The sequence below is a fragment of the Leptonychotes weddellii genome, chromosome 7 (genome assembly GCF_054177405.1).
Source record: "Leptonychotes weddellii isolate Sample4059 chromosome 7, ASM5417740v2, whole genome shotgun sequence".
Taxonomy (NCBI): Eukaryota; Metazoa; Chordata; class Mammalia; order Carnivora; family Phocidae; genus Leptonychotes; species Leptonychotes weddellii.
The window spans coordinates 28,634,905-28,647,616 of record NC_138375.1 but is presented as its reverse complement, the minus strand read 5'-3'; the positions used below and the strand labels follow the sequence as shown (position 1 = coordinate 28,647,616).

The 12,712-nt window shown below is 39.4% G+C and overlaps 1 pseudogene; it reads left to right on the top strand.

Moving 5' to 3' along the window:
- Window positions 1-5,874: 5,874 nt before the first annotated feature.
- On the top strand, window positions 5,875-9,974 carry LOC102734050 (cilia- and flagella-associated protein 53 pseudogene; annotated as a pseudogene).
- The last annotated feature ends 2,738 nt before the right edge of the window (window positions 9,975-12,712 follow it).

Genomic DNA, 12,712 nt, shown 5'->3' with positions numbered 1-12,712 from the left:
AACAGGGGCATTTCATTAGAAATAAGAACAGACTGGGTTTTCAGTATAAATCAGTAGAAGGGAAGAGGATAATAGAACAAATGTGGAAAAAAATTTCCTTCCAAATCTTTATGTCAGGGCACACTGACAATGGGTCCCCCCTCCCAAGGTTTCAGGAAGAGTCCAGGCTTCAGCAGACCTGAAAGTTTGGGAGAACCTACCTGGGGATAAGGAACTGTCCCCAAGAGTTCAGCCTCATCCACTACAGCAAAATTTACCAGACCTTATTCGGCCCAAGTTCAACAGTAAAGTGCATTACAAAGAACATGTGAGTGTTCATCCAAAGTTATGATTTCAATGTTAGGTCGGCTCCCTACTAGTTCTGTGACGTTCGTCACTTGACTTCAACATTCTGAGTCTCGGTGTCTTCCATGGACTCCAGATAACACCTGCCTCACAAGATCGTTAGCAGAATCAGTGAGATAATGTGAGAGATTTTTTTAATTGCTACCTCAGTTAGAATGTTTTTGACTACAAGGTGCAAAATATCTAACTAAATGTGGCGAATATTATGAGTGTATTTATTATCTCTCATGACCAGAGGCCCAGAAATAATTGCCAGCATTGGTGAATTCAGAACTAAACAATATTATCCTTCTACTTCAGCTTTCTCTAGTTCCGCTGCGTTCCCCACGAGTTAGGGATAGTTAGAAACATCGTGTCCTCACACAACTGTATTGAAAACTAGGAGGGAAGGGCCTCTTCTCCTGTGTTTCCCTCTTTATACTAGGAAGAAAAATCTCCCTAAAAGTCCCAACAGACTTCCCTTCGTATCTCATTGGTCAGAGCTGGCTCCCACGTCCCACTCCAAGCCAATCATAAGTGAGGAGGTAGAAGGGCCCAAATTGGTTTAAAATAATCACTATTCATCCCTTGGGCTGGGGTAAGACCTCCCCTTTCTTCCTAGAGTCCTTGCTACCAGATAGGTGAATGGAATTAGGGTTTTGTTGGCACAAAAGTGGGGAATGGCTGTTGACTAGGAAACCAAAAGTGACTGTCAGAATTTAAAAGTGTTAAACAGATAGTATTTTTAAAATACACTTTATATCTTGTGAGCATATCTTGATGAGCACTGGGTAATAGATGGAATTATTGAATCACTGTATTGTATACCTGAAACTAATATAACACTCTATGTTAACTACACTGGAATTTAAATGAATGAATGAAAAATAAATAAATAAATAAATAAATAAATAATAAACCTTATGACCAAAAAAAGGAACAAGTTCCTGTCCTTCAGGATCTTAAAATCCAACCTAAAGAAACAAGCTTTATTGAAAGAGGGAGAATTTATTCTGAAAATCTGCTTACCCTGTGAATTTGGATTCCCACTATTTTCAAAGCAATGATCAGGACAACAGATGTATAAAGTGTTTACCTAATCAATTGCTTCTGCAAAAATATAAACAGGAGCGAGTGAGCAAAATAGGAGTCTTCCCTATTAAAAATAAATTCTGGTTTGGGGCGCCTGGGTGGCTCAGTTGGTTAAGCGACTGCCTTCGGCTCAGGTCATGATCCTGGAGTCCCGGGATCGAGTCCCGCATCCGGCTCCCTGCTCGGCGGGGAGTCTGCTTCTCCCTCTGACCCTCCCCCCTCTCATGCTCTCTCTATCTCATTCTCTCTCTCAAATAAATAAATAAAATCTTTAAAAAAAATAAATAAATAAATAAAATAAATTCTGGTTTGTAAAACTCAGAGTTAAAATACCATCCCTGATTGTTAGAGATCTAAGATTACAGATCTAAGAAAAAGTCCATTTCTTCACTTTATCTGTGACTGGGTTCTGAAGTGCATGAAAGTTTATGTTATACAGCTCCTGTGGGGGACCCTCATCTGCCAGCCCTCCAAACATGTCTGCATGGGAGATGGGATACCTAGCAGTAGGGAGTAATTTCATCTTTCACTTGATGGGACTGTTGACAGAAATGGTACAGGGTTTCAAAGAATTAAGAGCAGAGAGAAGGGTTTAGGAATTGATAAGCAAACTGTTTATCTGTGCTGTAAAGCAAAGACAACTTTCCTGGACAATTTTCTCCCATCTTCTTCCTGCCTTTATCCCACTTTCCATTGCCTCTGTGTTTGAAAATTCTATCTTGCTATGAGTTTTTACTGAAACCAGTATGTTTATCATATTCAATGGCAGACTCGGTTGTTTGCAATTCAAGGTCATATTATTTTTTTTCCTCAGACAAATTCAACCGGCAGCTTCTGAAGATTCCTTTTCACAAACCATGACACCAAAGTTCTAGTGGCAAGAAGCAAACTCAGCAATTCTGCAAGCAAGATCAAGCATTGCCAACTGATCTTTTCTTTTCCTTAGAGAAAAAAACCGGAGAGGATAGAATAAAAAATGTGGACAAGGGAACATGCTCACATATTGTAACAGAGAGATGGGCTTCAGAGTTTTCTCTGATGCTAAACGCTTGGTTGACGCTATAGCAGACCCTACAGAGCTATCACTTGCCACAATGTCAGATCTCTGGGCACTGGGGACAGACTTGATTAGCATGACTAACTTTCATAGTCTCAAAGCTTCAGACATCAGCAACAGAGAGGAGCCAAGCAGACACTGGATAAATAATAAATAATGAGAAACATGTTGCAACATTCACTTTCAAATTGTATTTTCAATTTTTTCTTACATCCACAAATTTCTAGTAAAATGAAGTTAAGCTGTTTCATTAAATTATCTAGATGTCATTTAAGAAAAAAAAGGAAAACAACTTTAGTATAATTTCAAATGTCTCCTTCACGTCAGACACAACAATGCTGAAGTATTTCTTGTATAAAAATTTCCACTTGTTCTCAATGTCCAGTCAACCTATGGAACCATTTCCTTCCCGTTATGGTCAAACTTCTCAAAAGAGATTGTACATTTTTCCATATTATGTTCACTTCTTTCTCATAATAATCTTTCTGCCCCTATCAGTTTGTTTTAACTGTTTCTCAAAGTCCATTGGCCTCTTTTCAAACAATCTCGTCAAACTTTTTGATATATGTTACTTTTGTTCCATTCATCCTTGTTGATGGGTTCCAAAGACATCATGTTCACCTGAAAATCCTGCTAAACTTAATCATATCATCATTTTCTCCCAAATGCAAGCATTCGCCAGAAGGTTCCTAGGACCTCGGGCTTTTTCTCTCTCAGACTGTCTCATCCACTCCTGTGGCTGCAAATACTCACCACTTCTGTTTCTATATCTTAAATTTTACTTCTCATCTAAGCAGCAGACCCACTGGTCAACTGCTAAGTTGAATCATCATCGTGGAACTTCAACAAACTCCCTTTGTCCAAACCTGTTCCTTCCCCTTCTAGTCAGCTTCCACCCAACCAGGGTTAAAACACAAGAGTTATCTTTAGCTCTTCTTTTGAATTTCTAACATCCAATCATTCACTCAGTTTTCTCACCTCTGTGTCTGCGGGGATTCCTCATCTAAATTTTGTTTTTACTACCACACTCAGGCCAACGTCCCATTATCTCTGTTCTAGACCACTCGAACATTCACCCTGCCTTTCCACATCCTTCCACTCATCCTTTCCCTGTCAGTGATTTTCTCAATGCACAATTCTGACCATGTCACTCCTGACTCAAAAGCCATCTACGCTTATTCTGTTTTCTACACAATAAAGATCAATGTCTAGTTTAGCATTTGCAGACCTTCATAGTGTTAGCGGGCTTAAACCTTACAAATTCTTGTGTAGAATGACTGTTCTAGAAACCTAAGGGATTCAACACAGAGAAGGGGGAAACAAAGCAAAAACAGAATAAAACAGAAATAAAACAGAAAGGATATTGTTTTTATTTGCCTTTTTTTTTTCCAGCTGGATGGTGAAACAAATTTTTAACAATGATTACATTGCCATCTGCTGGAATTATTAGAGCACATTTGAAGCAATTTTTTTTTTCAAGTATGAAAGCCTTGACTTCAGTTTTCAAACATTATCTCTAAATACAGCTTTTAATGTCTAATTTGAGTTTCATATAAATTAGCTTTTTTTTTCTTTTTTTTTTAGAATGGGGGCAAGAGGAGCAGGGGGAGAGGGAGAGAGAGAATGTTAAGCAGGTTCCATGCCCAGTGCGGAGTCAGATATAGGCCTCAGTCTCACAACCCTGAGATCATGACCTGAGCCAAAATCAAGAGTCAGACATTTGACCAACTGAGCCACCCAGGCACCCCAAGAATTAGCTTCTATTTAAAGCACACAAAATTACAATTAAATTAGCATGACCTTTGCGTATATCAGACTATGAGCATTTACCCTTTATTACTGAGAGTATCCTAGTGAGCCCAAGAGTGAAATTGATTGTCTTTATGGAGAAATAAAGCATCTTATCTAATATCAGGTGACTTCCAGAAATTCATATTTTCTGATTCTACGTCAGAGTCTATGATTCTACGTCAGAATTCTGATTCTATGTCACAATCTTTGAGACTCAGAACTGGAATTTCCTTTTCCAGTGAAGTATTCCCAAGCCTACTCTTAATGTCCCTGATTTTATGTATCTTATTATTGGCAAAAAATAACAATATAATCCCATTATTTGGGAGACTAAACATATTGCATTGTATTGGCATGAAACATTGCCTGGGTTTGTCTCTCCATACTCAGTAGTGATTAAGAATCTGGTCTCTAAAGTCAAACTGCATGTTTCAACTTACTAGCTACTCATTAATATTTTCATAATCAGCTTCCTCCTCTGTCAAGTAGAGATGACAATATTTCCTTCACAGGGTTGTTAGGAAGATTAAATTAGCAAAAATTCTAAAATCATGCAAAGCAGGACCTGCTATATGGTAAGCACCTAACAATTATTAGCTAGTATCAATCAGGTTGTTAGAGATATGAATTATTGCAACATTATAACCCCAACAGGTAGCAGTGAGTCCCACCTAGAGCAGGTTTACAATGAGTATTATTAAGTAACAAATTTTTATTAGCTATTTAAAAATGATTTCAATTTTTTGAAGTATAATTTACATACAGTAAAATTCATCAATTCTGACAGGACAATTTAATGAGTTTTGACAAGTGGAGTTCACTCAGCTTCTTAAATCTGTAGGCTTATCTTTTTATTATATTGGGGAAGTTTTCAGTCATTATTTTTCAAGTTTTTTCCACAACCATACATTTTCCTTCTCTTCTGTAACCCCAATTACATGAACATAAGACCTTCATGTAGTGTGGTTATTCCCTGAGGTTCTTTTTTCTTTTTTTTAATTTTTTTCTCTCTATTATTTTTTATTTTATTTTTTTCAAAGATTTTATTTATTTGAGAGAGAGAGCACATGAGAGGGGGCAGGGTCAGAGGGAGAAGCAGACTCCCTGCCGAGCAGGGAGCCCGATGCGGGACTCGATCCAGGGACTCCAGGATCATGACCTGAGCCGAAGGCAGTCGCTTAACCAACTGAGCCACCCAGGCGCCCTTTTCTCTCTATTATTAAGGTTGAATAATTTCTTTATATTTCTCTCTATTCAAGTTTATGGCTCTTCTGTCATCTGTATTCTACTGTTGAGTCTATTCGGTGAGTTTTCCTTTTTAATTTTGGACACTGTATCCTACATCTAAAATTTCCATTTGGTTCTTCTTTATGTTTTCTATTTCTTTCTTGATACTTTCAATTTTAATATTTGTTTCAAGAATGTTCACAATTGCTCATTCAAGTATTTTCTATAATAGGTACTTTAAAGTCTTTGTCAGATAATTCCAAGCAGGGGAAGGAAAGAAGCTTTAATTCAGAATGGAATTCAGAAGTTTAACTCTTCCATGGATTGATATTTTAATTACTGAATGAAACTATTCTGGTAAAAAAAAAAAAAGTGACTAGAGAATGTTATTATCTGAGAATGACCAGTATGAAGCCTGTCTTAGATTTTATTTAGAGGTAGGAGTGTTTTTTTATGAATTATCAGAAATCTCTAAGAATTAATAATCACTATACGTGATTCATTACTTATTTCTTTCTGTGGTGTATGTTATCCTTCCTCAACTTAAAATCAATGCTCTGATCCAGTTTTTGTTGAAATTTTTATAGTAACACTTCCAGAGGTGATACAGGGACAGTTTACTTGTTCTTATATTTCTAAAAATGTTGCACACCCCGCCCCCACCTCAAGTCATAAATAGGATCTTGAAAACAAGATTCTATGATCACAGCACTTTGCACTCCAAAGTCCATAGTGTTGTTTCACTGTCTTCTGTCTTAGTGTGTTGCAAATAAGAAGACCAATAGTGTTATCAATCACTTTGTAACCCTGTTTCTATGTCTGAAAGCTTAATAAGGAGTGCTCCTAATCCCACAAGTTTATTCATTTGTCCAGGACATGGCCAAGAGTGTTTCTTTTTTCAATAAAATCTTCCAGCACTCAGATGGTCTTTATTATCTAAAAACTGAAGTCTTCATCCAACTCAAGGGGATTTCTTCCATTAATTCTTTGGTTTCTGTTATTCCTCTTTTCCTTTCTCTCCTACTGAAAGTCTTATTATTTGGAATAATTTATTTCATTGGTTTATCCTACCTGCCTCTTTTTGTTCCTAGTTTCCATTTTTTTTTCTTTTCTTTTTCTGTATCTTGATGTGCTTCTTTAAGCTAACATTTTGGGTCATTGCCAACTCAATAACCAGCAGTGTTTATAGTGGTGTTCACAATCTTTCTTTTTAATTATATACACATTTTTTGCTTCGAATTTATTTTATTATTTTTTTCCTTTTTTTATTATGTTATGTTAGTCACCATACAGTACCTCATTAGTTTTTGATGCAGTGTTCCATGATTCATTGTTTGCGTATAACACCCAGTGCTCCATGCAGAACGTGCCCTCTTTAATACCCATCACCGGACTATTATTTTTATCTTTTAAGTTGTCCCCACTTATACCACTGAGTCCAGAATCCAACCTGATGAAGTTCACCTATCCTAATTTTTCAGAGGAATGGCTCTCTGTCTACCAACACTTATTAAAAGTACAGTAGTCCCTCAACACTGACGCAAGATGAAATAAGCTATGTGAACTGTTAGAATCAGAAGAAAATGAGTATTTTACTGAAATGCAGTCAAAAGAAGAAACAACTGAGGAGGAAAAAGAAAAAAAATAGAACGAGAGGGACACCAGATTACTGAAGGAGAAGAAAGAAAAATAAAGGTAGAATTTTGTGGCTGAAAAGCAGGACAGCTCTTCAGGGAGCACAGAGGAAGAGCTCCATGCAGAGTGCTCTGTGTCCCTCACAAGGCGTGAGGGGCAGAAAGCACAGGCCAGTTTCATGAGGAACTGAAGAGGCAGAGACTGTGAAGGAAGAGATGCTCTTAGAATTCTGGGAAGAAGATCGATGGGCCAAGGAGAAATGAGAAGCTCAAGAAACAAGGAGACAGAAATTGCTGGAGAACACACCCGGGGCTGGAAGCCCAGGTCACCAACATCAAGGTACAAAGGCAGGCGGTGCAGTAGCTGAGGGAAGAGGAGGTGCACCTTGTGGTAAATGGACAGTACAAGGCTAAACTTGAGCATAAACAGAATAAGCTAAAGAAACAGTAGATAAAGCAGGAAATTAGGGCCCTTTGCAAAAAAGCCCTCCAAGAGAAGGTAGAACAGATTCAGCAGGAATATAGAACAGAGCAGGACTTGAACACGAAGCTCATGCAAAGAGCCCTTCAAGGCTTAGAGGAAGAGGGTGATTAAAGAAAAGAAGAAGCACAAAAGAGAAGATATGAGAAGAAAACAGAAGATATCTCATGAGTAATGGCATAGCAACATGAGGAGGAGAAAACTCAGGAGAAAAAGTTGGACCAAATAATAGAGGAAGAGAAGAAAGAAGTTGGCTGAGAAAGACAGGGAGCTGAGACCTGAGAAGAAAGCAAAGAGACAACTTGTAAATGAGGTCATGTGTATAAGAAAAGTTCAAGTTCAAGAAAGGTTGCAAAGAAAGGCAAAAGAACAGGAAGAATGTGCTATGGAGTAGGATCATATAAATGAAGGTCTTAAAGAGCTTAACAGCGAACAGGAGAATTTTGCAAGATGCTGAGGTTTTGCTCAGGAGTACAGCAGACATCTGCAGATGCACACATCCTGCTAGCAGCTGGCCCAGGAAGCAGAGGAGGAAAGAGAATGCCAAGAGTTCGAAGCAGAGGTAGCAGTAAAAGAAGGTTTGCCAGGAGAAGATCCAGATCTAGACCACCCATCAAGTGTTGTCTGGAAACATGCGTCCCATGCAGAGAGTATGCCCTAATAACCTTCCAGCAGAGTCTCATACACATCAATATATTTTTTTCAGTCTTTAAATAATTTTTACTACAGTATGCTTCTATGTTCCTTTAGAAAAGAAACAAAGTACAGTATTCCAATAGCCTCTTCAAGTTTATGACCACCCTTGCAGACCCACAGCCAGCATGTTATTAGGAGGAAGATTCTTTAGAACCGGCCCATCTATTGCTTAGCAGACAGAGGAAGAAAACATTCTTTACTACTCCTGGAGGCCAGTGTCAACAGGCCAACAAACTGTGATCCTGGAATGAATGGATGGGGAGAGAAGCTACTAGGTTCCTGGGCTTTTTCCTGATCTCGAGGCGAAGACAGTCAGCACCTGAGGGGAACAGTCTGGCTCAGCAAATCAGGCCTCCTCTGGACAACTGTGGACTGTGGCAGCCCTTTCTAGGGTCACTGAGGTGACAGGCCTGGGAGCTGGCTGAGCTTCTCCAACATCACAGTGTCACAGGGTTTTGCACCAGGCTTCCCCAAATCAGTTAGTCTCTGCTCAGGTCGAGGGTTTTTCAGGTCCCCTGTCCTGGAGCCTTACAAGGAAAGTCACCTGGTTGTCCCCAGGCTGTCTCCAGAGGCACTCAATCTTTGCTTTGCAGGTGGGTCACCCACCCCTTCCTGACTACAGTTGGCTAATATTTCCCTCCCTCCCCCTGCCCCAAACTTCTACAAACCAACTCCTCAAGGGCCCATTGAGGACCTTGAGAGGAGAAGGGAGTTGAGCACCTGTCCTGAGCCTACATGTTCTCGAAATATACGGAAAACTGTTTATAGATGTTCCCCCCGCCCCCCTTATCCACGGTTTCACTTTCCTGTTTCAGTTACCTGCGATCAGCTGTGGCCTGGAAACATGATTCTCCCTCTGACATATTGTCAGAAGGTAATTAGTAGCCTGACTCTGCGTCAGGACAGCTGTGTCAGTCCCCTCACCGCACCTCCTCTCATAGGCATGCTATCATCTAACAGCGTCGCAAGGAGGGTGAGGACAGGACACTAAGACATGAGAGAGACCACATTCACATGACTTTTATTACCGGATACTGTTGTAACTGTTCTATCTTATTATTAGTTATTGTTACTCATCTCTTACTGTGGCTAATTTAAAAATCAAATTTTTATCATGGGTGTGTATGTATAGGAAAAAACACAGCATGTATAGGGTGTCGTACTATTTCGGGCATTCTCTGGGGATCTTGGAACATAGCCCCGGCTGAGAAAGGGATTCTGCTGTATTAGATTGATTGTTAAGTAGTTTTCCTTCCTCCCCATACATTATAAGTTCTTTGAGAATAGAAACTTTATCTTTTAATTCTCTCTTATCTGCTCTCTCTTTATCGTGGTGATCAGTTGGCATTTCAAATTCAGTAAATATCTTCTGCTCCCAGAATTCACGTTTAGACCACCTTTGTGGACGATTCCAAGTCATACCACTAGATGGGGAACGTGACATATTTCTCCTGCCTGAAAAAAAAGCAAAGGAGGGTTCCATCAGGTGACTCTGGGACTTTTCTATCTGAATTTTGATTGCTCTTCAAGTTTGGGAAGGATCTACCTCATTTGAAAGAGGTGGGCAAAAAAATCTCACTTACACCTTAAGAAATTGTTTCTGTGGGTGAGGGAAAGAATGAGTAACTTCCCAGCCCTACACCTCACAGCATTAGCAAAGTGTTTATTTCAGAAAGTGAAAAGAACAGATGTCGGGGTCCGGGGCGGAATGTGCTAAAAAAAAAAACAGAGTTCTTCTGCCAAGAGTTATCGTCTCGGGTTTTGATTAAAAATTCCGCTCAGATGCTATTTTTTACACGCCATTTAAAAAAAAAAAAGTCACCCCCAATTCTGCCTCCAGGATGGGCTGGAAAACTTACTTGTGATGCTTCATTGACCTTGGCTGTCCATCTTGTTCCACTGAAATGAGCAGGTTATTTTCTCTAAAAGTAAATGCCTGAAACTCTATTATAGATGCTAATAGATAAGATGAAACTGCTCTGTGTGACCACTATTCAAGGGTTAAAGGTCAAAGTTCACATTCACTTTATTAAAGTATAATCTGGTGCCTTGCTCAGTTCGGCATGATGCTGGTTCATCTTTCATACTGCCCTGTAAGGAAGGTAGAAGAATGAATCCAAGGGGAATTCTTCTAAATTAGTTTTAAAAATTGCCTTCATCAGACACTGAAGAGACACCCAGAGAATTTAAATGCATCTTTCATTTTGGAGGAAAAGATATAATGACTCAGGTCAATGAAAGTATGCTTTGGGTTATTTAACCAAATAAATAATATTTGATTTTGTTGAAGAAGCAACTTCTGAGATGTCCACTGACCTATTGGCAAGAATGAGTCCCTCCTGGTGTACATCTGGTGTACCAGACTTCACCAGCACAAAGGTTGGCCATAGACCTTTCCACGGGTCTGCGTCCTGGACTTCCCCAGAACATGGAATCACATTCCCCTGTAACAACACTAGTTAGGAAACCACAATAATGTGGCTGGTTTAAACGAGCATTTTTGTCTGGCAGGCCTAGGAAGTGCTGCTCCCAGAACTCCCACTGTGGTTGTCCACTGATGTTTCTTTTCTTGGGAAGCGGGGGATGGACTGGTGGCTATATCTGAGGTCTTTTGATCATAGGAGGGGTGCCAGCACCTGTCAGAACTGTGTTTCATTCATTCTTCCCAAAGAAGATATTTCAAACAGGGTCAGAAGGAGCTACTTAACAGTTAAAAAGGCAAAAAAAAAAAAAAAAAAAAAAAATTTAAAGGTAAAATTTTTAAGACTCCGCCAATAAAATAGGCATGGAATTTGGGAGAAGGCCGAATTTGTGGCTATCTATGTCCCGAAATTAGCAGTACCATACACTGACAACTTGATTGGAATCTTTGGAGGAGTCTGGGAACAGCAAGACAAAGACGTCTTCTTGGGTGATCGGCAAGGATGGTGTTCTTTCCTCCAGTCAGCTTTGCGGACAGCTGATGTGTAAGCAAGAGTGGAAAACAGAGCAGACGCCATGTCCTGACAATGGCCTGATTATGCTCTGGGCATAACTTTGGCCAGTTCCTGATGATGAACATCCTTCTTCCTTAAGCCAATAGATGAAATAGTATACTATGTGTTGAGAACATACCTGTAACAGTCACTTGACACAGATTATCTCAATCTTCATAGTGATCCTATGGAGTGTTAATATTAACTAACTCCATTTTACAGATGAGAGAATTGAGCCCAAGCAAGAGAAATTTCCAAGGTTTCACAGGTAATAAGAGGTGGAGTTAGGATTTTAACTCAAGTAGTTTGACCCAAAGCCTCTGGCTGTATCCACTATAATCAACTATTTCTCAAAGCAAAATCCCCCATTGTATCAATAGATACCTAATGGAAATCTTACCGGCACTATCTCAGACAGAAAAAAAAAAAAAAATTTACATGTTACAGATTTAAAGGTCTAAGTAGCACAGGGACAAGGTGATTAACTCTGGGTTTAGGCACCATATCAAGGCGATATCTGCAAGAGATTAAGAAAATGAATGAGACATTTGTCAGGCAACAGGATTGGGAAGGGGAGTGCAAGCAGAAGAGTATGACATGTTTGTGTCACTGGAACCAGACTGGTTTAGCTGGAGGATAAGTCACAGGTGATGAAATGAAGCTGGCCAGTAGACAAGAATCATCTCTGATCCAGGGGGGCTTTGGTAGAACGTATTCCCCAAGCTTTAGAGGTTTAGATGTTTTATCCTACGGATGATGTTGAGTCACTAAAAGATTCTAGTCATTCAATGTGTGTGGGAGGATGGTGGTGACACGATTAAGTTGTCGTAGCAAGGGTTAAGACACTGAAAATAGTTTCTACTGCCTTATTTTCCACAGTTCGGTTGCTCCACTTGATTTTGCCATTAAACAGTTATGACCATCTCAGAGGCAGCCATGCGGCTGGGGGGGATTAAAAGGAACGAAGAACTTCCTGTTAAAAACCTCACACGTTCCCCTCCAAGGTACTGAACATAGAGTTGGATGCTTCGTTCCTACTCTCCTGCTGCTACATTACTTCCTCCATCTGATTTCCAGTAATTTAGAATTTCTCAATTGTTTCTTTGATTCAGACTGCTTGTCCGGGGGACAATGAAACTGTATTTCTCAGCATTTAAATAGGCAATTCAAGGTTTCGTTTGAGAGTTGACTTTCCTGATGCAAGTTGACAACCTTGGAAACCTTTGCACTGACTCTAGATAGCGAGCTGAAGTCTCTCTACCACTAACAGGTCAATCTTGTTTGCTTCATCCTGACAAATATAGATGTACATATGTACATATATTTATACGTAGAGAGATCTATATGTATCTATGTATACATGAATACACACACAGACATATACACATACACATTCATTTCATTTTTAAACTTTATTCTTACAAATTAAAGGAAA